The sequence below is a fragment of the Oncorhynchus keta genome, chromosome 7 (genome assembly GCF_023373465.1).
Source record: "Oncorhynchus keta strain PuntledgeMale-10-30-2019 chromosome 7, Oket_V2, whole genome shotgun sequence".
Lineage (NCBI taxonomy): Eukaryota > Metazoa > Chordata > Actinopteri > Salmoniformes > Salmonidae > Oncorhynchus > Oncorhynchus keta.
Window position 1 is genome coordinate 7,585,838 of NC_068427.1, and position 27,404 is coordinate 7,613,241.

Sequence of the window (27,404 nt, forward strand, 5' to 3'; positions counted from 1 at the left end):
AACAAGTATGGAAGCAATACATGCTGTAGAACATATTGAACCATAATTATAGTTTTTTTTTCTTTTGTACATTGAAAGCTGTTACTGTTCACTGTTGACAGTACATTTAAGAAGGAAACAGCCTTTATGTTATGGATGTATGAATGCTCTTACGTAGCTGCCACATTGGTTCTACCGCCTGTTGTGTGGTCTAAAAGCCTATTTCATTTTTTTGAGTTGTAGATCGCTGTTCTCTGGTCCATATGCCATGCTTATTCGCAGATGCAAATTTTAATCTGAAAAAGTCTAGATGTCAACTCCTTTAGCCATTCCTTGATTAGATGCTGTTTCACCACTGAACTGTTGCCTTATCAGCCAAATTTTCTTATTAACAGGTTTCAACAAGCGAAATGACCAAAAATGATTGAAGACCCAGTGCAGTCAAAAAGTGTGAGTTCCTGTGTTTCATATAGAGTACCAGTTAAAAGTTTGGACACACCTATTGATTCAAGTGTTTTTCTATATTTTATAAAAGTATAAAAGTAGTGAAGACATCAAAACTATGAAATAACACATATGGAATCATGTAGTAACCAAAAAAGTGTTGAACAAATCAAAATATATTTTATATTTGAGATTCTTCAAAGTAGCCACCGTTTGCCTTGATGACAGCTTTGCACACTCTTGGCATTCTCTTAAACAGCTTCATCAGGTAGTCACCTGGAATTGCATTTCAATTAACAGGTATGTCTTGTTAAAAGCTAAATTGTTGAATTTATTTCCTTCTTAATGTTGCAGCCAATCAGTTGTGTTGTGACAAGGTATACATAAGATAGCCCTATTTGGTAAAATACCAAGTCCATATTATGGCAAGAACAGCTCAAATAAGCAAAGAGATACAAAAGTCCATCATTACTTCAAGACATGAAGGTCAGTCAAATTTCAAGAACTTCCAATGTTTCTTCACGTGTAGTCACAAAAATCATCAAGCGCTGTGATGATGCTCATGAGTACCGCCACAGGAAAGGAAGACCCAGAGTTACCTCTGCTGCAGAGGATAAGTTCCTTTAGAGTTAGCAGCCTCAGAAATTGCAGCCCAAATAAATGTTTCACAAAGTTCAAGTAACATCTCAACATCAACTGTTCAGAGGCGTGAATCAGGCCAACATGGTTGAATTGCTGGAAAGAAACCACTACTAAAGGACACCCATATACAGTAGTTAAATAAATAAAAAATAGAATAATAAGAAGAGACTTGGGACAAGGTCTCCTGGTGGCACAGCTAGCATTGCGATGCAATGCCTTAGACCATTGCGCAACTCGGGAGGTCACCTCCATCATTCTTAAATGGAAGAAGTTTGTAACCACCAAGACTCTTCCTAGAGCTAGCTGCCTGGCCAAACTTAGCAATCTGGGGAGAAGGGCCTTGGTCAGGGAGGTTACCAAGAACCCTATGGTCACTCTGAAAGAGTTCCAGAGTTCTTCTTTGGAGATGTGAGAACCTTCCAGAAGGACAACCATCTCTACAACACTCCATGGAAGATTGGCCAGACTAAAGCCACTCCTCAGTAAAAGGCATGTGACAGAAAGAACGGAACAAAGTACAGAGAGATCCTTGATGAAAACCTTCTCCAGAGTACTTAGGACCTCAGACTTGGGTGTAGTTTCACCTTCCATCAGGACAATGGGCCTAAGCACACATCCAAGACAATGCAGGAGTGGCTTCGGTGACATTTCTCTGAATGTCCTTGAGTGGCCCAGCCAGAGCCCGGAGTTGAAGCGGCGCTTCCCATTCAACCTGACAGAGCTTGAGAGGATCTTCACAGAAAAATGGGAGAAACTCTCCAAATACAGTTGCTGCAAACACTGCAAAAAGTGCTTCAACAAAGTACTGAGTAAAGGTTCTGAATACTTATGTAAATGAAATATTTCTGTTTTTTGGCATAATTTTTATTTGCAAACATTTCAAAAAAACTGTTTTTGCTTTGTCATTATGGGGTATTGTGTGTAGATTGATGGATTAACAAAGACAAAAATGTCAAGGGGTCTGAATACTTTCCGAATGCACTTTATGTTTTGTTTGATAGTGCTTGGCAGTTTAAATGGCTATTTGTCCCAAGTTCTTCATGTTTGTCAGTTTTTTGTATTATGTGTATTATGAGTATAATTCAACTGTGAAACCTAGCAAAAGTGCTGACATTTTGTGGACAATAAAGGTTTCCCATTCTTTTCTAGGCTATGCCGGATTAAGTGATATGGCATGCTATTCTATAAAATAATTTCTCCATAATTAATATCACCTGATTGAGCTAATCATGTAAATGTAATTAACTAGAAAGTCTGGCACCACAAAATAATATTTATAGACCTGTTATCTGTCATTTTACATCAATAGCAGTCAATATCAATCGTCACCTTTATTCAGTCTCATCTGAAAGTTGTAAATTCTTAGTTATCTGCACGAACAATTTGAATCAGCAATACAAAATTGGGTTTAATTATGTATTTACTAAATACCTAACTAATCACACAGAATTACACATACACATAATTAAATCATAACTTGATTACAAATGACGTCATAAAGGAAAACGTCCCTCGCGGGCGGAACAGCTATGACAGCTTTTGTTACACAAAAGAAAAGGGGCTGGGTTGAGTGAAGGAGCGGGGAAGACTGAGGAACAAAGGGAAGAAGCTGTGCTATCGTAAATACAGTATCTTATGCATTCTAAATTACCATTCATTTGGAAAATGAAAATGCAATAAATATTTACTCTGAGCTGCGCTTCGGTAGGTTGGTGGTAGATGGAAGGCCGTGTTGCCCAACCGAGTCCTTTGAAGAATGTCTCTGGTGGTCAATTGGATACGTTGTAGTAAAGTCGTTGTGTGGTAGACGGGATACTCTGTCTGTTCCTTCCTAACCTGCGTTTGCAGCTGCGGTTGCTAACTCAACGGCTAGGAGGTATCACTTCTGTAGTGAATAAGAGATCAAAGTTCATACCATTCGCAACCGAAGCTCACGCTGATGTTGGCTTCGTTCTGCAGTTATTATCTGAACCATTCTGACATAGGACCGTCGTCCTACATCCCCGGAACAGGAAGTTCTATTGTCGTCAAGAGCTAATATAGGACGGGAGACGAGGGCGTGTTTTATAGCCCATGTCCCTTCACAGGGCGGGCCACTGATTGAGCAGCCCTATCTTATGAAAACCCACATCTAACATTTTAGAAGCTAAAATCACATTTCATCCCATCACAAATAATTTAATATTCAAACATTTAAATTGAATAACAATTCCATGTGAATCTGATAACTCTGATGTGTAGACTTTCCACTGTAGAGTTTGTCGTTTTATTATTGATGAGAATGTCTCAGATGACAACTGAACTGACATCATACCACCGCATATGTTCAATTGTTCGCATTACCAGAATATAGTTCATTTCCCCCCACCTACTGATGTTCCCAGAATCTCTATGTTAACCAAGGGTTTTGCAAATGTAACCTCAGTAGGGTAGAGAGAAATGGAAAAAGGGGGGAAAGAGGTATTTATGACTGTCATAAACCTACACCCCAGGCCAACGTCATGACATAACTGTAAAGCTGCATTCCCTGTCCTTAAACATGCCTCTGTGAAACCTAGTGAAAATCCCCATGTTGTGAAGACAACAACTTTTTTCTATTATATTCTAGGATGTGTAACTGTAAGGTACTGTATTTTACCTGTCCTTTCTTCACTGTTGCTTCTTCACTTTCAAGTATGGCTGTGACCTTTGTGATTGAAAAATTAAGTATTTATCTGATTTATTTGATATTACTGGTTAACAATTAATGTTGAACTAATGTATGACAATTCTGTTCTACTAATGCTATGTCTTTATGGTCTCCACTCCCTGCAGCTAATCTGGGTGTATGGGACACTAGGGATAGCTAGAGCTCAATTGATTTACAGCCGGCACTCCTTAGACAATATGTGATGTGTGTGACCCAAGATAGAGAGAGCCTGGAAGAGTTTAGAACAATCTCTTATTGTTCTAATCATCCTGCCAACTGGGAAACTAAGCTGGGGTCAGGTTAAAAGGGCACCGGGTTTATATGACCACAGGATGAACCCAGGATGGCTTTTGGTGCCCCCCGATAAGCATGATAGGGGTGGAACCAGCCCGGAATCATCATTTTTAGGTATCCTATATAAGATCTCTGTTTTATCATTATCAGTTATGCTGCTCGGTCCAACAGTCAAGAGTGTTGGGTTGACTAGTCTCATTATTGCAATAATTAATCGATATTAAATAAAGATGATTGTTTGAAGAAATGACAAAGTCTCTCTCAGTATAAATTTCCACGACACCTTATAGCCTGGTTAAACCAGATTGAATGCTGTACACACAATTGATTCACTTCACATTTCATGCTCAAACCTTAACTCTATATAACTAGTGCAGAGTTCAGTCTGGTTAACCAGGCTAATGAATTTAGGTCTCCCTGAAGCTGTAGCTGCTGTTGGCTGTGGTCGAACAGTAGCAGGATAAATTTTCTCCTCCTTCCTCTCTATGTTCATCCAGAGTATATTTGCAAACACAACTCTCATCTGAGTCCATTTGTATCTTTACTTATGCCTTTTGTATCCCCTTCAAGGTCCAACATAGTATTTTTCTGAAGAAAACCGACAGCCGAATAACAATTTTTTTCTATTCCTCACAAACAAGGGCCCATAATTTTTAAGACAATATGACTGAGGAACAAATGGCTTGATATAATGCCTCCTTCGGTATATCTCCTCTACGTACCTCTCCCTGCCCTGAAAGACATCTACAGGGAGGAGAGATAGCATCTAGTGTGTAGTTTAAAGGATTCATCCCTGCCCTGCAGGTTGAGTTGACTGCTGCACCAACCTGGGTTTCCTAAACACTCTAAGTAATGTGGCCAGTTAGAGCTTTCCTCTCCACTCCTCATTCTCTCCTCCCACGTTCTGTCCCCCATCACCCAAAGCCTCTTATCAGTCCCCTCAGACCTACTCTGATCCCCTCATCTTTGCTCACTCTCTCCAATATGCCTTTTCTCTGGAACTTTCTCTGGGTCTCTATTAAATCAAATCAAATCAAATTGTATTTGTCACACACATGGTTAGCAGATGTTGATGTGAGTGTAGCGAAATTCTTGTGCATAGTTTCCTAAGAACGCAAAGCGAGGCGGCCATCTCTGTCGGCGCCGGATGTAGTTAAATTTGCCATGTCTGTTTGTGCTCATTCACTCTCAAGTTGGATTACCAACCACTGTATAACGGTACTCTAGTATTGTATGGAGATAAATGTGATCTCTTTAAAATACTAAGAGTACTCCAAAGGAGTCTTGCAGAAAATAAGTTGCAGGAAGTAGTTATTTTGGAGCAACTCAACCTGATACAGGTGTCATTGTCTTGTCCTTGGATGATAGCCTACAGAATGTCACTGAACAGACTGGTAGACAACAAGGGTCATTTGATTGTGATTGATAGTCTGTTGTGTCATTGATCCTCTGGCAGGTAACAGGTTAATATTTGATTAGAAAAGCTAGCTTGGAGGCCCTGTCTCTGGTAACATTGATCTTTACTGATCCAATCTGCAATTTCCCATTCATTATCCGAGGTAGAAAGTGGACCAGTCTGAAATTGCTACCTTTGCACTACTTTTGGACTCTGGACAAAATTATTGAGTGCACTATGTAGTGAAGCCACTTTAAATGGCATTTTAGGGGTTATTTAATCATTTTGTTGTGTGTCCTTCTGTGGCTTGGTTAAGAATAACCTTCTCCTCATCTCCAACACAGGCAATGGTCACCACATCTCTCTGTTTTCTCCATATTCCGGGTTAAAGGTTTAAGACGGCTTTACACAGCGCACACAGCTATTGTGTGTTTTCCATAAAACATCACTTCAGTGTCAAAGAGTGCTCAAAGCCCCTCAAACCCATCCTTTCAACTTCAGCCAAACTCTGCTACTTCCCCTCTCTCCAGCCTCGTGGCTCTGACTGAAGAGTCAGGTTTTTAAAATGAGGAACTTTGAGCATAGTTGTGCTCGCCCATGCAGTATGAATATGGAGATTCTGTAGAGTGGCTGCCTTGATCTGAGAAACATTGTTGAAACAGAGCTCTGCACTTTTCAAATACCTAGGAGCCCTATTGATATAGAATTATGTTTCCTCTGTAAATATGCATACATCATGCATAATTTGTCTTCATTACACCAGATCTGCATATTTGCATTGTATTCTTAATGGTGTGTGGTTTAGGAGTCTAGAACTCCCAATTTAATTATGGATACTTAAAGGGAAGATGTTTTATATTTCATCACAGCCAAGTAGCATTGTATGACACTCTCTAAACAGTCCTTCTGGTTGATGGCATAGCGTAGGATAATGATCCCTAAGTGGGTCCTGCTGTCTCTACACTCTTATAAAACATCTTTCCAAAAGGGTTCTTCTGCTGTCCCCATAAGATAACCCTTTTTGTATCCAAGTAGAACCATTTTTGGTTCCATGTGGAACCGTATGTAGAAAGGGTTCTACATGGACCCAAAAAGGGTTCACCTGGACCTTAAAAAGGGTTATTCGAAGGGTTCTCCTATGTGGACACCTGGAGAACAATTTAGATACCACCTTTTCTTCTGAGAGTGGAGCTAGGTTACTCATCAAGCTAAAATAGTTCACCAAACCACTAGTCTTCCAATGCCAGCCTTCCAAAAGGTTGTTCATCAAAGCTTGTTTACTCAACTATAAGAAGTCTGGCAAACTTTACGCTTGGATTGAGCTGAGAATGTCACCGGAGGAGATGGCCGCCATTTTACAGGCTCCTAACCAATTGTGCTATTGTATGTGTTTTTTCGCATTATTTGTAACTTATTTTGTACATAATGTTTCTGCCACTATCTCTTATGACCTAAAAGAGCTTCTGTATATCAGGAAAGTTATTACAGATTTTTTATTTAATGAGTCGAACACAAAGGATTTACAGACACCGGACAAGGTCCAAATCCCCGTCATTTGCATGAAGAAGAGACAGAGATATCAGGGACGTAGGTCGGTGTGCTTTGTAAGAATCCGACGGCGAGTGGGTAATCCGCCTCTACCATCAATCCTATTAGCCAACTTGCAATCATTGGATAATAAACTGGATGAGCTCCGATCAAGACTATCTTACCAACGGGACATTAAAAACAGTAATATCTTATGTTTCACTGAGTCGTGGCTGAGAGTGACGACATGGAAAACATACAGCTGGCTGGGTTTTCCGTGCATCGGCAAGATAGAACAGCCGCCTCCGGTAAAGACAAGGGGTGGGGGTCTGTGTCTATTTGTCAATAACAGCTGGTGCACAAAATCTAATATTAAAGAAGTCTTTAGGTTTTGCTCGCCTGAGGTTTGCTTGCCTTATCTAATGATAAGCTGTAGACCACACTATTTACCAAGAGAGTTTTCATCTATATTTTTTGTAGCTGTCTATTATACCACCACAAACTGATGCTGGCAGTAAGACCGCCGCACTCAACGAGCTGTATATTGCCATAAGCAAACAAGAAAATGCTCATCTAGAAGCAGCGCTCCTAGTGGCCGGGGACTTTAATGCAGGGAAACAAATCAGTTTTACCTCATTTCTACCAGCATGTTACATGTGCAACCAGAGGGGGGAAAAACTATATACCACCTTTACTCCACACACAGAGACGCGTACAAAGCTATCCTTTACCTTCCATTTGGCAAATCTGACCATAATTCTATCCTCTTGATTCCTGCTTACAAGAAAAAACTAAAGCAGGAAGTACCAGTGACTCGCTCAATACAGAAGTGGTCAAACGACGCAGATGCTAAGCTACAGGACTGTTTTGCTAGCACAGAGTAGAATATGTTCTGGGATTTTTCCGATGGCATTGAGGAGTACACCACATCAGTCACTGGCTTCTTCAGTAAGTGCATCGATGAAGTCATCCCCACAGTAACCGGACATACACACTCCAACCAGAAGCCATGGATTACAGGCAACACCCACACTGAGCTAAATTGTAGAGCTGCCATTTTCAAGGAGCGGGACTCTAACCCGGACACAAGTAAGAAATCCCGCTGTGTCCTCCAACGAACAATCAAACAGGCAAAGTGTCAATACAGGATGAAGATTGAATCCTACTACACAGGCTCCGGCGCTCAACTGATGTGGCAGGGCTTGCAAATTATTATGGACTACAAAGGGAAGCATAACCACGAGCTGCCCAGTGACACCAGCCTACCAGACAAACTAAATGACTTATATGTGTGCTTCAAGGCAAGCAACACTGAAGCATGCATGAGAGCACCAGCTGTTCCAGATGACTGTGTGATCACGCTCTCCGTAGCCGTTTGAGTAAAACCTTTTAAACAGGTCAACATTCACAAGGCCGCAGGGCCAGACGGATTACCAGGATGTGTACTCCTAGCAATTCTGATCAAATGACATTTCCAACCTGTCCCTGACTGAGTCTGTAATAAGAACATGTTTCAAGCAGACCCCCATAGCCCCTGTGCCCATGAACACCAAGGTAACATGCCTAAATGACTACCAACCCATAGCACTCACGTCTGTAGCCATGAGGGACTTTGAAAGGCTGGTCATGGCTCACATCAACATCATTATCCCAGAAACCCTAGACCCACTCCAATTTGCATACTGCCCCAACAGATCCACAGATGATGCAATCGCTATTGCACTCATCATTTCCCTTTCCCACCTGGACAAAAAAGAACACCTACGTGAGAATTCTATTCATTGACTAAAACTCAGCAGTCAACATCATAGTGCCCTCAAAGCTAATAAATAGATGACCCTGGGACTAGACACCTCCCTCTGCAACTGGATCCTGGGCTTACTGACGGGCCGCCCCCAGGTGGTAAGGGTAGGTAACAACACATCTGCCACGCTGATCCTCAACACAGGGACCCCTCAGGGGAGCATGCTCAGTCCCCTCCTGTACTCCTTGTTCACCCATGACTGCATGGCCAAGCACGACCACAACACCATCATTACGTTGCCGACGACACAACAGTGATCACCGACAACAATGAGACAGCCTATAGGGAGGAGGTCAGAGACCTGGCAGTGTGGTGCAAGGATAACAACCTTTCCCTGAAATATTGTACTTTTTACCTCATAGCTTTTCTCTGACAACCTCGTTACATTTTGAAGGCTTAGCAGGACAGGAAAATTGTCAAATTCATGTCCTTATCAAGAGAACCCATGGTCATCCCTACTGCCTCTGGCGGACTCACTAAACGCTAATACATCTTTTGTAAATCATGTCTGTGTTGGAATGTGGCCCTGGCTACATACATTTTAAAAACAAGAAGGAGATGATTGTGGACTACAGGAAAAGGAGGGCCGAGCACACCCCCATTCTCATCGACGGGGCTGTAGTGGAGCAGGTTGAGACCTTCAAGTTCATTGGTGTCCACATCACCAGCAAACTATCATGGTTTAAATCAAATCAAATCAAAATGTATTTGTCACATACACATGGTTAGCAGATGTTAATGCAAGTGTAGCGAAAAACACACCAAGACAGTTGTGAAGAGGGCACGACAATGCCTATTCTCCCCCAGGAGGCTGAAAAAAATTGGCATGGGTCCTCAGATCCTCAAAAGTTATACAACTGCATCATCAAGAGCATCCTGACTGGTTGTATCACCGCATGGTATGGCAACTGCTCGGCCTCCAACCGTAAGGCCAAGCCTCCTGTCATCCAGGACCTCTATACCAGGCAGTGTCAGAGGAAGGCCCTAAAAATTGCCAAAGACTTCGGTCACCCTAGTCATAGACTGTTCTCTTTGCTACTGCACGACAGCGGTATCGGAGCGCCAAGTCTAGGTCCAAAAGGTTTCTTAATGGCTTCTACCCACAAGCCATAAGACTCCGTAACAGCTAATCAAATGGCTACCCGGACTATTTGCATTGACCCCCCCCACCCCTATTTTTACGCTGCTGCTACTCTCTGTTTATTATCTATGCACAGTCACTTTACCTACATGTACATATTACCTCAATTACCTCGACTAACCTTTGCCCCCTTACATTTACTCTGTACGGTTACCCCCTGTACATAGCCTCGTTACTGTTATTTTACTGTGAATTTAATTATTTGTTATTTTTCTGTTTTCTTCTTGATTTATTTACTTACTGATAACTTATTTATAGTTTATTGACTTTTTATTTATTTTTAAACTGCATTGTTGGTTGAGGGCTTGTAAAGTAAGCATTTTACTGTCTTGTATTCGGCACGTGACAAATACAATTTTATTTGATTTGATTTTGAGATTGAATGGGAACGGTGGCATTCAGCACTTGCATTTTAATTAGCTCTGAGTATAAACATGTTTTCCTTGTAGTTCATTCCATCTAGACTCTACCGAACTTCACCCACATGAGACTACTTTCTGACAACCTCCCCGGGCTTTCAAACTGAGCATAAGAAGCCTGGGCTTTCGAGGCTACCTAACCACCTTTGTAATACCAAATACATTGTAAAGGTAGATTTAAGTACATCGAGTCGATCGCGACTTCTCTGAATTTTCCCAACATGGGTCAACTAGCAATTTTGACTGGTACAATTAATGATCCAGATGGCGCACGCAAATGTAGATTGATTGCAAGACGGGCGGTCAAGGAATCCTGATTCAGCATTGGAATCGGTATAAATGGCATCTGACTTGCAGCCAGACCTCTTCGAACTTGAATTCACATATAAGCAATGGTAGATAATAGATCCACGTCAGACCAATGTCAATGCGCCTTAACCCATAAGAGTCTAAGCCCTGTCTATGCCGGGGGAGGGGGATGGGTTGTACTAAGCTATATGGAATTGATTTAATAAGGTCATACCAAGAATCATTTTGATATTTGATTTTGAATTGTAAGACCCCATGAAGTATTCCTAAAAAATATTTAACATTTTGGGGGGAAAAATATTTTTCGGGCTCACTGCTATTAGTCCATAGAAACGCAATTAATAACAGATTCACTACATGGAACAACTAATAGTCCCCCCCTACATGGAACAACTATTAGTCCCCCCCCCAAATAAAGTTTGTTCTGAAGTGTCTGTATATAACTGAGAAATATAGGAAAGATCAGGATTATTATTAATATTACATGTATTTAGCTCCTTTGTTTGGCACTAAAAAGTCTCCATATACTCCCATTCATTTTTAAAAACTGGTCCTGGGGGACCTTCAGAGGAGTCTTGAGGCCTGTGGGCATCCTAGAGCTAAACAGAGTCTCAACTTTCCACACAGGAGTCATATTAGTGTGTAGCCCAAACTGTTAGGACTCTACAGACAGAAGTTGGCAGATCAGCTGTACAGGCTTGTGGGGTTCGTAGCTTTGTAAGCCAAACCGTTCGGACGCTACAGACGATTTTGTGAGAAGAATGATTTTTGGGATGTCTCATGGTCTGACTAGTTCTGTCGCCTTTCACAGCAGATGCGGAAGTGCGACATAGGCGGATGTGGTGGATCCAATGCAAAATAAACAAATACAGTAGCTCTAGCTTAAAGTGACAGATTTTTGTGGGGGGGGTTAAGATGCTAATTTGATTTCCGCGGGGGGAAGACCTCAACCTTAAGGGGTATTAATACCACATAATACCAAACATATAGTAACAGCCTACAACATGTTGATATACCAAAGTTTCATGAATAAATTAGTGGTTCTTTTTGTAATGCATTTGTTATCTGGAATGACTCCTGATGGTTTCGTTCCTATCCTTGAAATTAAAAAATATTAATTTAGTTTGACAATTCTGAAGCAGCCACAATACAAGTCAGCACAGCCGGCCAAGAGAAGTAAATCAATGACCTAGATTATAAATAAATGACATAGCATTATCAGCAGTGGGGAGTTTCAGCATAAAATAATAATAACTGTGGTACATCGAAACTGAATCAATAGATAATAACAGAGAAATGCACACTGTATTTTGCAACACTTTAGGAGATTCGTTGTGACGAGGTAATTCAAGTCAGTGTGGTGCAAGCTCTTAACTTAGTGATTTTGTAAATGATAAAATACTATCAAGACAGGACAACCTTGTGTGCAGAAAGGAAAAAATACTAATACATTTTGAGCCAATGGTGTCATATCCTTTGATGTGTGTGTGATTTGCCTCCAGGCTGTTAACAAAGGCATATATCAACATGGTAAATTAAAATTTCATCTACCTTCTTCCAGTCCCCACACTTCAGAGGTTTGTCTTGTCTTTTCAATACATAGACAAATATACATTTTTCATGATGCGTCTCCAATTTAAAATGTTTGGAGAAATTATGCACACATTCACTCAGCAGTCCGATGAAAGGACTACTGCTGGTCATTTGATGCGTCTGATGTTTTTGTGCCCAGAGCGAAACCTTTGAAAAACTAATTGCAGAGCAAAACGGCCATTTTGATGTCAAAATCCGTGACAGCAGGATGCTCAAATTGGTGTCGATTTTCAAATGTACCCTGCAACAGGAAATGATGTTGTTCCACGGTGTCTTTAGCTGAATGGTATGTCACTATGGCAAAATGTGCACAAAGAGCTGTGGACTGATGTAAATTAATGGAAATATATGCTGCAATTGTACATAAAGAATCATACTAGTCAAATGTCACTTTATTACAGTTTTTTTAAGTATTGAAATAAAAACATAAAGTTATAAGTGAAAATGTGTTTATTTCATTTATAGAGCTTGCGACTTCCTTGAATACCTAATGCTAGCTGTTCAAAAGTGAAATCAGATAGTACAATGTGAAGTGTTGTTGCTTGAAAAACATCTCTCCTTTAATAAAGTCCAGATAAATCAGATATCATGGCTCGCTGTGTCTCTGTGAAGTCAGAACTCAGGCGCAAACCCTTCAATCAAATCCAATTGTATTTAACTACAAACTCACCAGTTCAAAGCCCTTGAGAATAAAGTAAACACAAAAAAATGAAATGTAGGTAAGAACATCAGGTTGAGACAATAACAGTACAGTACTAATTTAACAGATTTCATTACATGACTGTGTTAATAATATTGATAATACATGGTCGTGACTTTAAAGGTATAAGTGCCTTCAGAAAATATTCATACCTCCACTTATTCCATATTTTGTTGTGTTACAACCTGAATTCCAAATGGATTAAATAGATGTTTTTCTCACTCATCTACACACAATACCCCATAATGACAACGTGAAAGCATATTTTTAGAAATGTTTGCAAATGTATTGAAAATTAAACACAGAAATATCAAATTTACATACAGTACCAGTAGAATAATAGTGAAGACATCGGAACTGTGAAATAAAACAAATTGGATCATGTAGTAACCCAAAAAAGTGTTAAACAAATCAACATGTATTTTATATTTGAGATTCTTCAAAGTAGCCACCCTTTGCCTTGATGACAGCTTTGCACACTTAGCAGAATGACAGATTTGACATTGTCAGCTTGAGATTCAATCCAGTAACCTTTTGGTTACTGGCCCAACGCTCTAACCACTGGGCTACCTGCAGAGTAAGCCTGTGTGAAACACAGACCTTACGTTAAGTGTTTCTAAAAATCTAATCCCTATAGGAAAAATGAATGGTGGAAAAACAATTGGAACCATCTCCCTGTTTGACCTCTTGGTTTAATGGGTATTATTAAACCTCCATTGTGGGGCTCTATTGTGCGTAGATGGGTGAAAAAAAATATATATATCTAATACATTTTAAATTGAGGCTGTAACACCACAAAATGTGGAATAAGCCATGGGATATGAATACTTCAGGCACTGAAGACTAAAAGCTATGACATCATCATACACCACTGGTTGATTTCCTGCTTACCTGCTTACAGACAACAACAACATTTATGTCTGCCAAGACTGTCACTATTGTCTGTCCCCAATGTTGGCATGACTCATGGGAAGGCATACATTGGGAAGAGCCAACCGTGGCAATCTGGACAGATATGATTTTTGTTCTTGATATCTGTAAGCGGGAAGTAGCCCCACTGTGTATGATGAAATTGTATCACTCTGTCTACCTTAAAACACTGCATATGAGATGATGTCTGCCACAGCAGAGAAAATATTAGTAAGCAATACATATATATCACAAACCAAACTTCACTGTTTGTGAGTGTGAATTGGAAGGTCTTGAGGCCTACTACAAAAAACATCTAATGGTATTCGTTATTACTACAAATCCAAAGTGATGACTACAACTGGGCTGGTCTTTCAAATGCGAAGTTCGCACAGTTTGGTCGTGAAAGTTGAATCAGCAGTCCAGTAACATGGAGTTCCTGAATGTGTGTACTAAATTGCCCCATTGTCAAAAAACAGCACCTCAGCAACAAAAAAAAACTTCCCCAGGGCTCTCTCTCTCCCCTCGTCTCCTCAAGCTCTTCTCAAGTCTAAAAGGGGATTTCACAGTACAACCATATTTCCCACTTTTAAACACTCGTGTGCAGACGCACATACACACACGCTCAACCCCTCCTCAAAGTCAGCACAGTGATTTCACTGTACAACCAACCCATTCCACACTAAACTAGCTGCTGAATTGAATCAAGAGGGGTCTCAAGAAATACCTAGCATAGGGCAACGTGAATTCAAAATACTTTCAACTTTAGAAATCCATATACTACTGTACTTTGGTATCACTTCAGTTCAAGGTTCTCTTATGGACAATTTCACGGTAACAGAATTACGCTTTGACTCAGTTTAAAGATATTTAAACTTACAAAAAACTGCAGGAGAATTTACTATAATTCTCTTACCAAACTTTGCATATGCACAGTTCTTCCAGTAAATGTGTTTTTGTGAAATGTTCAGTGTAAATTGTTCAAAGGAGTCCTTGTGCATGGAGTTTTATAGTTTTTTAAACTTTGAAATTAATGTTTTTGCTTGGCATACATTTCAAAATGTAATTCTGTTTTCGTGGAATTGCCCCACAGCAATTAATGGAATGGCATGTCTTGTTTGCGTGTCTCATTTGCATTATCTTCCATTACACTATCTGTTATTTTAATGTTCAATTATTCCAGTCATTCATTGTGCAAATGTTATGGCTATGTAGATTTGTTGTTTTAGGAATTATGTCTCTGGTATAGTTAACTAGTGTGTAGTACCTCTAATCGTACCACAACCAGACCCCAACAAGAACCTGCAAATAGTATTCAAGTTTAAAAATAGGGCTTGACAATACACTTTCAAAAAACATATATTGACCTATTAGGATATATTTTAGCTGTGACCAGGTAAGAATATAAAATCCCTCATAGCTAAATATATAGTCAAATTAAACATTGTTCATATTTGCATGCAATTTCTAACACACATCTTCCATTATAAGCTCTGACTGTTTTCCCATTCATATGTGACTTGTTTCAGGAAACTAGGTGCATGTCGCAGGTCACTACTTCACATGAGAGCCATTTTAACATCATCTTTTTTGTTTAATCAAAAATTATTTTTTTGGCATAAATGCCCTCTGGAACATGTGAACTTTCATGTGCCTTAATAACAAACTGTTATGCCATCTGTAAATACAATTGTGAAATTACGAGCCTAGTTGGTTTGATTGGCTGAGATAATGAGTGGGCTAGACATGCCAAGAGATGAGTTCGGATTGGACTGCCATATAGCATAACATGAACTGGTTGGTATGTGTAGGTAATTTCTGTCTAACACTGCTTTAAAAAAACATGTATATTGCCTAGTAGAACTGCATACATGTTGCTCCCCACTTTATGGAGCACCGAGTTTTGAAATCAGTGGAATTAGTGTATGATAGCTAAGGAGATGGAGAAAACAACTGTCTCTGGGTTACATCTTCAAACAAAGGGCAAACATGGCATCCGTGACCGGGAGAAACATCCAACCATGGTGTATAAAGGGTAAGATAGTCTAGCTAGCTACATTTTCAGATATTACACGTTTCTAAATTTGACAGTCGTTTTCATTTAAAGTTAAAATGTACTGTTAGCTAGCTAGCTAATGTTATCTGGCTGGCTCGCTAGCTAACGTTACATGTATGATCTTATTATTCGTATCTCAGAACCATTTGCTTCACTAGTTATCGCCTAATGTTAGCTAGCTAACATTGAACCGGGTTTGGTTTACTACCTGCAGAATCATGCAGGGTAGTAACGTCATGAGTTGGGATTAAAACAAGAAGCTCCCGCGCTGAGGTCTGTTCAACGCTGGTCCAACCAATCTGATTCCACGCTCCAAGACTGCTTCCATCACGTGGACTGGGATATGTTTCATATAGCGTCAAACAACAACATTGACGAGTACGCTGATTCGGCGAGCGAGTTCATTAGAACGTGCGTTGAAGATGTCGTTCCCATAGCAACGATTAAAACATTCCCAAACCAGAAACCGTGGATTGATGGCAGCATTCGCGTGAAACTGAAAGCTCGAACCACTGCTTTTAATCAGGGCAAGGTGACCGGAAACATGACCGAATACAAACAGTGGAGCTATTCCCTCCGCAAGGCAATCAAACAAGCTAAGCATCAGTATAGAGACAAAGTAGAATTGCAATTCAACGGCTCAGACACAAGAGGTATGTGGCAAGGTCTACAGTCAATCACGGATTACAAAAAGAAAACCAGCCCAGTCACGGACCAGGATGTCTTGCTCCCAGGCAGACTAAATAACTTTTTTTGCCCGCTTGGAGGACAATACAGTGCCACTGACACGGCTCTCCTTCACTGCAGCCGAGGTGAGTAAAACATTTAAACGTGTTAACCCTCGCAAGGCTGCAGGCCCAGACGGCATCCCCAGCCGCGCCCTCAGAGCATGCGCAGACCATCTGGCTGGTGTGTTTACGGACATATTCAATCAATCCTTATCCCAGTCTGCTGTTCCCACATGCTTCAAGAGGGACACCATTGTTCCTGTTCCCAAGAAAGCTAAGGTAACTGAGCTAAACGATTACAGCCCCGTAGCACTCACTTCCGTCATCATGAAGTGCTTTATGAGACTAGTCAAGGACCATATCACCTCCACCCTACCTGACACCCTAGACCCACTCCAATTTGCTTACCGCCTCAAATAGGTCCACAGACGATGCAATCTCAACCACACTGCACACTGCCCTAACCCATCTGGACAAGAGGTATGTGAGAATGCTGTTCATGGACAACAGCTCAGCATTTAACACCATAGTACCCTCCAAACTCATCATCAAGCTCGAGACCCTGGGTCTCGACCTCACCCTGTGCAACTGGGTACTGGACTTCCTGACGGGCCGCCCTCAGGTGGTGAGGGTAGGTAACAACATCTCCACCCCGCTGATCCTCAACACTGGGGCCCCACAAGGGTGCGTTTTGAGCCCTCTCCTGTACTCCCTGTTCACCCACGACTGCGTGGCCACGCACGCCTCCAACTCAATCATCAAGGTTGCGGACGACACAACAGTGGTAGGCTTGATTACCAACCACGACGAGACGGCCTACAAGGAGGAGGTGAGGGCCCTCGGAGTGTGGTGTCAGGAAAATAACCTCACACTCAACGTCAACAAAACTATGGAGATGATTATGGACATCAGGAAACAGCAGAGGGAACACCCCCCTATCCACATCGATGGGAGAGTAGTGGAGAGGGTAGTAAGTTTTAAGTTCCTCGGCGTACACATCAGAGACAAACTGAATTGGTCCAAATTTGGCTCGTCACCAAAAGCACTCACAAACTTCTACAGATGCACAATCGAGAGCATCCTGTCGGGCTGTATCACCGCCTGGTACGGCAACTGCTCCGCCCACAACCGTAAGGCTCTCCAGAGGGTAGTGAGGTCTGCACAACGCATCAACTACCTGCCCTTCAGGACACCTACACCACCCGATGTCACAGGAAGGCCATAAAGATCATCAAGGACAACAACCACCCGAGCCACTGCCTGTTCACCCCGCTATCATCCAGAAGGCGAGGTCAGTACAGGTGCATCAAAGCTGGGACCGAGAGACTGAAAAACAGCTTCTATCTCAAGGCCATCAGACTGTTAAACAGCCACCACTAACATTGAGAGGCTGCTGCCGACACACTGACTCAACTCCAGCCACTTTAATAATGGGAATCGATGGGAATTGATGTAAAATAAATCACTAGCCACTTTAAACAATGCTACTTAATATAATGTTTACATACCCTACATTATTCATCTCATATGTATACGTATATACTGTACTCTGTATCATCTACTGCATCTTTATGTAATACATGTATCACTAGCCACTTTTAACTATGCCACTTTGTTGACATACTCATCTCATATGTATATACTGTACTCGATACCATCTACTGCATCTTGTCTATGCCACTCTGTACCATCACTCATTCATATATCTTTATGTACATATTCTTTATCCCTTTACACTTGTGTGTATAAGGTAGTAGTTTTGGAATTGTTAGTGAGATTACTCGTTGGTTATTACTGCATTGTCGGAACTAGAAGCACAAGCATTTCGCTACACTTGCATTAACATCTGCTAACCATGTGTATGTGACAAATAAATTTGATTTGATTTATGATTCATTGATTACCTAGCAAGCTCGCAAGCTAGCCACATGTCTTAACAAAACGCTTCACTATGCATGTAACCATTTCGGTTGCATTCGTAAATTCAGTTTGGCCATCTACTCCGATTTCTGAGCACTCTCGTTCAGTGTGCCAGAGCGCAGAATAACTGATGAGTTTATGAACGCTCATCCCCCGTTGCATTTGCCGGTGTCAGTAAACGTCTGCAAAAAAGTTCAATTAAATTGTTGCCAGCAGCACAGTTACAGTCACCAACACTCTGGATAACATGAAAACAGCCTAACCATGTCACGCCTTGGTCTTAGTATTTTGTGTTTTCTTTCTTTATTTGGTCAGGCCAGGGTGTGACATGGGTTATTGTGGTGTGTTTTTTGTCTTGGGGTTTTTGTGGGGTGACTAATTAGTCTATGGCTGCCTGAGGCGGTTCTCAATCAGAGTCAGGTGATTTTCGTTGTCTCTGATTGGGAACCATATTTAGGCAGCCATATTCTGTGAGTGTTTTCGTGGGTGATTGTTCCTGTCTCTGTGTAGTTGTTCACCAGACAGGCTGTATAGGTTTTACGTTCCGTTTGTTGTTTTGTAATTGAAGTTATTTCATGTATTGTCATTAGTTTCATTAAAGAACATGAGTAACCACCACGCTGAATTTTGGTCCGCTTCTCCTTCAACAGACGAACGCCGTTACAAACCAGCGCTGCAAGTGCGAGTAAAATGGTCAAAGTTTGGGTGGGGGCCCTCAGGATTTGTCATCCTGAGGGTCCCAGAGATAAAATGTAGTGTAGTTTTGTTTGATAAAATCAAGTTTTATATTCAAATGTACACTGCTGTTTCTGGCTCCACACCCACCCCGCCCGGCCATCGAGATATCTGAATGTTAGTGTATTTTCTGTAGGGAAGCTAATGAACCATCATGTATGACATTCCTGGGAGTGTGTTTTCTACCATTGTTTTTCTACCATAGCATTTGTGTGTGTTCTCTATAGTTATGTATTAAGTTACCAATTTGGCACATTTAGGCAAACTCATGAAGGACACCTGACAGACAAAGTATTGTGTAGTGATGTAATTCTTCAATGGATAAGTCTGAAACTTTGCACACACACTGCTGCCATCTTGTGGACAACATCTAAATTATAGCTAGAATCCAACATCACTATCTGGCCTTTCTCTTGCATTACAAAGATGATGTAACAAAACAGTTTTTTGTTATTTTACCATATCTAATGTGTTATATTCATTACTGTCTTATTTCACTGTAGAGCCTCTAAGCCCTGCTCAATTTGCCTTAACCAATCATGTTGTTCCACCTCCTACATATGCGATGACATCTCCTGGTTTAAACGTCTCTAGAGACTATTTCTCTCTCATAATTTCTCAATGCCTAGGTTTACATCCAATGTTCTCACATCCTACCTTACCTTTGTCTGTACACTATGCCTTGAATCTATGCTATCGTGCCCAGAAACCTGCTCCTTTTACTCTCTGTTCCGAACGTGCTAGATGGTCAGTTTCATATAGCATTTAGCCGTACCCTTATCCTACTTCTCCTCTGTTCCTCTGGTGATGTAGAGTTTAATTCAGGTCCTGCAGTGCCTAGCTCCACTCCCACTCCCCAGGTGCTCTCATGTATTGACTTCTGTAACCGTAAAAGCCTTGGTTTCATGCATGTTAACATTAGAAGCTTACTCCCTAAGTTTGTTTTACTCACTGAGAGACATTACTGTGCAGCCGTATTCATCGACCTGGCCAAGGCTTTCGACTCTGTCAATCACCACATTCTTATTCGCAGATTCGACAGCCTTGGTTTCTCAAATGATTGCCTCGCCTGGTTTACCAACTACTTCTCTGATAGAATTCAGTTTGTCAAATCGGAGGGCCTGTTGTCTGGACCTCTGACAGTCTCTATGGGGGTGCCACAGGGTTAAATCCTCGGGCCGACTCTGTTCTCTGTATATATCAACGATGTTGCTCTTTCTGCTGGTGATTCTCTAATACACCTCTACTCAGACGACACCATTCTGTATACTTCTAGCCCTTCTTTGGACACTGTTAAAACCTATTTGGGATAGGGGGCAGCATTTTAACTTTTGGATGAATAGCGTGCACAATTTCAACTTCCTGCTACTCATGCCAAGAATATAAGATATGCATATCATTAATAGATTTGGATAGAAAACACTCTGAAGTTTCTAAAACAGTTTGAATCATGTCTGTGAGTATAACAGAACTTATGTAGCAGGCAAAACCCCGAGGACTAGCCGTTCAGATTTCTTTTTTAGGTCTCTGTCTGGTCAGTGAGTTCTCGTTGGCAAACGATATTTCTTAGGAACTGGTTTTCAGTTCCTACCGCTTCCACTGGATGTCACCAGTCGTTGGAATTTGGTTGAGGTTATTCATTTGTGCAATGAAGTACGGCCATCTCGGAACTGGGTAGCACTGTTGAGAGAGCGCAAGACATGAAAAGTAGCATGGTTTGTTGTCTTCCTGTATTGAAAACAGATAGACCCGTCTACATTTTGATCGGTTATTAACGTTTAAAAATACCTAAAGTTTTATTACAAAAGTAGTTTGAAATATTTTGGCAAAGTTTATAGGCAAATATTTTGTAGTCACGTTGCACATTTTGGAAGCTGTTTTTTTCTGGCTCAAACGCGCTTTATAAATTGACATTTGGATATATATGGACGGAATTAATCGAACAAAAGGACCAATTGTGACGTTTATGGGACATATTGGAGTGCCAACAAAAGAAGCTCGTCAAAGGTAATGCATGTTTTATATTTTATTTCTACGTTTTGTGTCGCGCCTGCAGGGTTGAAATATGCTACCCTCTTTGTTGACTGTTGTGCAATCATCAGATAAGACTAGCCCATTCCAAGACATTTAAATGTTTCCCCTTAAACCACTCGGTGGTTGCTTTAGCAGTATGCTTAGGGTCATTGACCTGCTGGAAGTTGAACCACCATCCCAGCCTCAAATCTCTGGAAAACTGACACAGGTTTCCTCAGGAATTTCCATGTATTTAGCGACATCCTTCAATTCTGACCAGTTTCCCAGTCCCTTCTGATGAAAAACATCCCCAAAGTATGATGCTGGCACCACCATGCTTCACTGTGGGGATGAGGTTCTCGGGGTGATGAGAGGTGTTGGGTTTGCGCCGGACATAGCATTTTCCTTGGTGGCCAAAAAACTCATTTTAAATTTCATCTGGCCAGAGTACCTTCCTCTACATGTTTGGGGAGTCTTGCACATGCCTTTTGGTGAACAGCAAACGTATTTCTTTAAGCAATGACTTTGTTTTTGGCCACTTCTGTAAAGCCCAGCTCTGTGAAGCGTACGGCTTAAAGTGGTCCTATGGACAAATACTCCAATCTCCACTGTGGAGCTTTGCAGCTCCTTCGGGGTTATTTTTGGTCTCTTTGTTGCCTCTCTGATTAATGCCCTCCTTGCCTGGTCCATGAGTTTTGATGGGCGGCCCTTTCTTGGCAGGTTTGTTGTGGTGCCATATTCTTTCCAGTGTTTAATAATGGATTAAATGGTGCTCCGTAGGATGTTCAAAGTTTCGGATATTTTTTGGTCTTCATGATGCCGCTAGCTTGGCGGTGCCCCTTGCTTAGTGGTGTTGCAGACTCTGGGGCCATTCAGAACAGGTGTATATATACTGAGATCATGTGACAGATCATGTGACACTTAGATTGCACACAGTTGGACTTTATTTAACTAATTATGTGACTTCTGATGGTCATTGGTTGCACCAGATCTTATTTAGGGGCTTCATAGCAAAGGGGGTGAATACATATGCACGCACCACTTTTCCTGTTATTTTTTCAGAATTTTTCGAAACAAGTCATTTTTTAAATTTCACTTCACCAATTTGGACTATTTTGTGTATGTCGATTACATGAAATCCAAATAAAAATCCATTCAAATTACAGGTTGTAATGCAACAAAATAGGAAAAATGCCAAGGGGGATGAATACTTTTGCAGGGCACTGTATATTCTTCTATAGTCAATTAATTAATTATCCACTAGTCAATAAATCTGAATGGCAGTGTTGCCAGTGCACTCACTCTGTGGATGATGACTTGGGCAGTGTGAGAGATTAGCGATCCCCATTTAATGAGAATGAGCCGTCCAAATTGGTTGAGGAGGGGGATGAAGGGGTGTTAGCTGGGGGTTATAGGAGGAAGTGGGGAACGGACAAAACTGAGGGTTTCGGAAATTAGATAAGTTGACCTCAGCTAAATCCCTAACCGTAGTTATTGCAGTTATTAAATCAAATCACATGGTTTACCTGCTCAGTGTCTTTTCTCAGTTCAGAAGGAACCATGGTTTAAGAGTGATACCGACTAAATAATAAACACTGTCTATAGTGGAAGTATCAAATAGCAAAATAACATTTTGGAGTGATTCTTTAAACCATAAAACTGCTTAATGACTGTAAAACTCTGCGTGCCTTTTAACAAGCACCACACACACACACACACACACACATTCACGAAGGTGAAATGTTAATTGGCAAATATCTTCCCATTCTTTGCAAATCCACACCTGTGTGAGTTTAAGTGAGCAACAGGGATAGTGAGCCAGAAAGAAAGGGGAGAAACTTCACAACTCACCAAGGGAAGTGTCTGTTGAATTAGGACACAAGGTTTTTCTCCTGAAAAAAGGGGTTGTTAAAGGACAAGTTAAACGTTATTTGCTTTACAAACATAGATGATTAGAAGTGATTCAATTTTGTTATTATTATTTTTTTTAAATGTTATTTAGTTTTGCCACAATTAATTGTAAACTTAGACATACACAGATCCACAAGACATATTGCACAACAGTCAAAACAGAAAAAGACGAGAAAAGAAAAATCATAAAACTTGACAAACATTAATTACATCACACTTGCTCAGACCCACATGTTGCCACCATATCAGTACGTATCCATATTTGTTCAATGTTTTGTTTATTTCTGATATTGTTTCTTATTTATTATCATAATCAATTGCCATTAGTTTCAGTCATTGTTTGTGTCCAATGCTTGCAAGACTCTCCTCCATATGGCTTCAGATTGTGCTATGTTGTTTCTGTCTGTAGCCAGATTATTTTTCCACATTTAAAATAATAAAGCTTATGATTCTGCCATTCTCTTAAAGTTGGAGTACCATTTCACTTCCAGTATTTAAGTAACAGCTTCTTCAATATAAGTGAGGAAAATGATATTGTTCAACCCATTGGATATCTCACCATTCTCCCATAAACCATGCCTTGAAGTATTGAAATAGACGGGTTAAAATGATGGATTTTGATGGGGACTTTTTTATTATGTTTCAAAGTACATGTGTCTATGACTACCAAGATTCACATTGTGTGACCCTGCAGTAAAAAGTTATTAACTAGCACCTAGTGCAAAGTTAGTTCATGGTTAGCTGTCACGTTCTGACCTTAGTTCCTATGTTATGTCTTTGTTTAGTATGGTCAGGGCTTGAGTTGGTTGCGTTGTCTATGTTAGGTTTTCTATGATTTTCTATTTCTGGTATTGTTCTCAATCAGAGGCAGCTTTCAATCGTTGTCCCTGATTGAGAACCATATTTAGGTAGCCTGTTTTCTATTGTGTTTTGTGTGTCTGCACCAGATAGAACTGTTTCGGTTGTTTTCGTTGTTATTTTGTTGTTCATTGTTCAGTTTTCATTAAATGAGATGAACACGTAACATGCTGGATAGTTTTGGTCCTCACCTTCTTTACAAGACAGCCGTTACATTAGCATTCCACACTAACCTCATAAAATATATTGGGTAAAAAATACATATTTTTGGCGTGTCTAATATATACACATGAAAATACAAATAATGTGCAAACAAAACCATTAGGAGCTAAAATAAAATCTAATTTAAAATAAAATAATTTTGGCCACCATTTTGTCTCATACACTTACTTACAAAACTATCCAGCTAGCCTTCATAAACACAGCAATGCAAATGGGCAAGCGGCACATCAGTTATACTGTGATGTTCTCCATGGGTATAATCTGTATTCGGGACCAATATGTAATAATATGAAATCACATTGCTGCGACATGTTGAGGACTTAGGAAGATGACCAAATGCGATGGTTATGATATTAGCTTCAGATTACGTTGCCACAATGTTGTGGGAAGGTAATTACATGACATTACCAATAATTACCAATTCATTACGGTCGTGGTTACGTAACTTGTTTGCTAGGAAGAGCTGCTTCTCATCAAACATATTCCACCAAAAATAAATAAACTCAGATTACATGTAATTGTATTTGTCACATGCTTCATAAACAACATGTGTAGACTAACAGTGAAATGCTTACTTACTGGCCCTTCCCAACAACATGTGTAGACTAACAGTGAAATGCTTACTTACTGGTCCTTCCCAACAACATGTGTAGACTAACAGTGAAATGCTTACTTACTGGCCCTTCCCAACAACATGTGTAGACTAACAGTGAAATGTTTACTTACTGGTCCTTCCCAACAACATGTGTAGACTAACAGTGAAATGCTTACTTACTGGCCCTTCCCAACAACATGTGTAGACAAACAGTGAAATGCTTACTTACTGGTCCTTCCCAACAACATGTGTAGACTAACAGTGAAATGCTTACTTACTGGCCCTTCCCAACAACATGTGTAGACAAACAGTGAAATCCTTACTTACTGGTCCTTCCCAACAACATGTGTAGACTAACAGTGAAATGCTTACTTACTGGCCCTTCCCAACAACATGTGTAGACTAACAGTGAAATGCTTACTTACTGGCCCTTCCCAACAACATGTGTAGACAAACAGTGAAATCCTTACTTACTGGTCCTTCCCAACAACATGTGTAGACTAACAGTGAAATGCTTACTTACTGGCCCTTCCCAACAACATGTGTAGACTAACAGTGAAATGCTTACTTACTGGCCCTTCCCAACAACATGTGTAGACTAACAATGAAATCCTTACTTACTGGCCCTTCCCAACAACATGTGTAGACTAACAGTGAAATGCTTACTTACTGGCCCTTCCCAACAACATGTGTAGACTAACAGTGAAATGCTTACTTACTGGCCCTTCCCAACAACATGTGTAGACTAACAGTGAAATCCTTACTTACGGGCCCTTCCCAACAACATGTGTAGACTAACAGTGAAATCCTTACTTACGGGCCCTTCCCAACAACATGTGTAGACTAACAGTGAAATCCTTACTTACGGGCCCTTCCCAACAATGGCAAGGACCATACCAAGCGGTGATACAGCCAGTTAAGATGCTCTCAATGGTGCACCTGTAGAACCTTTTGAAATTCTGAGGGCCCATGCCGATTGTTTTCAGCCAATGGTCATTGGTCAACTTTTTGACAGGGTGGAATCAGTAAAAGCAGGATCTGGCTTGTTCATTTTGACAGCGCAGGGTTCAGGACTTCAGCACCATGGACAGAATGCGCTCAGTAGCTGAAGAGGGTTCATGATTCAAATGGATAAATATTAACCAACCAATAGCTAGCTATATGCCATAATGTAGCCTATAGTGCTTGACTTGGACTGGAGCTGTCCAGAGCCCCGTACTGGCACTTCACATTTTAGGAGAATTATGTACCTGCTCCTCTACAAAACAAAGTAGCTTATCTCTGGCCGAGATTCACACACCAAGCCGAATAAAGTTGATCAAAGCAGAATATAGGTGGTATCTGCATTGAATAGTAATGGAGAGTGGCCATTCATTTCCTGATTCCACTTTGTTCAAGTTTATTTGCCTCTAGTCTGTGAATCTATGCGTGACAGTAGGCTGGTCGATATTGTGCAGATCTAAAATGAGCCAACCTGAATGCACATGATGCGCTTTTCCAAGTTGTCAAATGAGGGTTTGTTTGTAAGGTCATGGAAATTAGTTTGATAATTTTAGTTAATGTAATTCATGAAGGCACACTTTTAAATATTATCAACCACTTAAAAATCTACATATCAGCCATTAGTGTGTACACAGTGTGTCTGTGTATGCTGTGTGTAAGAGTGCGAGTGGGCTGTTGCCTGAGGAGAGACATTTCAGCAGCAGGAACACAATAATGACAGACAACAGACTAACTAGATAGACAATTCAAAACATAACTTGTAGCAGTTATCCCGCTTGTAACAGTGGCTCACTAAGCATTAATGTCGTTGTCGCCTTTCCACTGGCACTGTAGGAAACCTAAATCAATTTGCACCGTTGTAAAACTGGGATTCCCCTCTATTAAATAGAAGCCATGTAATTGCAACAATGTTTTAAAATGTCTAATAATGGACTTACTGACAAATAACTAAGCATAGAGCATAGATCGCCCCTGAAACATTTTAGCCTTATATATAAACATGTCTAGTTAGATACCTTGCTTTGAAGTATCCTCCCTTATGCATGTGATCCCTGGTTCATTGAATGAGTAAATCGTTGCCAACCATCCCCCAAGACAGCTACTGGTTGTGCAGGCTTTTGTTCAAGCCCTGGTCTAACCTCATTGTAGCCTAAACATAAACTGCTCAGTGGGACCTTGATAGGCAGACTTGGGTGTTCGAGGGCCCGGATTAAAGGCCAAGCCTGCACACCCAGGAGTTCTCCAGATGGAGGCTTGAACACATGTTGATGTGACTAACGGTGCAGTTCTACTTTGTGGGGGGTTAAATGTCTAAATAGGATCAGACACAGCAGCCTTCCAGTCTCAATAATGCTTACTTTTTCGTGAGGTTATAATAATAGTCATGGCAATTTGGTTAAAAGTCATGGAGAAGTCATCAAACATGTGTATGAATCCTTAACAGAGAATAATCAGAGGTTTCTATGGCATGTAATTTGTGAATGTCGGCGAACATGATATAATAGACCATCGTGGAAA

At 40.7% G+C, this 27,404-nt stretch overlaps 1 protein-coding gene across 1 annotated transcript in view; it reads left to right on the top strand.

Moving 5' to 3' along the window:
• Positions 1-27,404, top strand: part of LOC118385916 (inactive dipeptidyl peptidase 10-like) — a 263,791-nt gene that overhangs the window by 117,107 nt on the left and 119,280 nt on the right. The window lies entirely within an intron of this gene.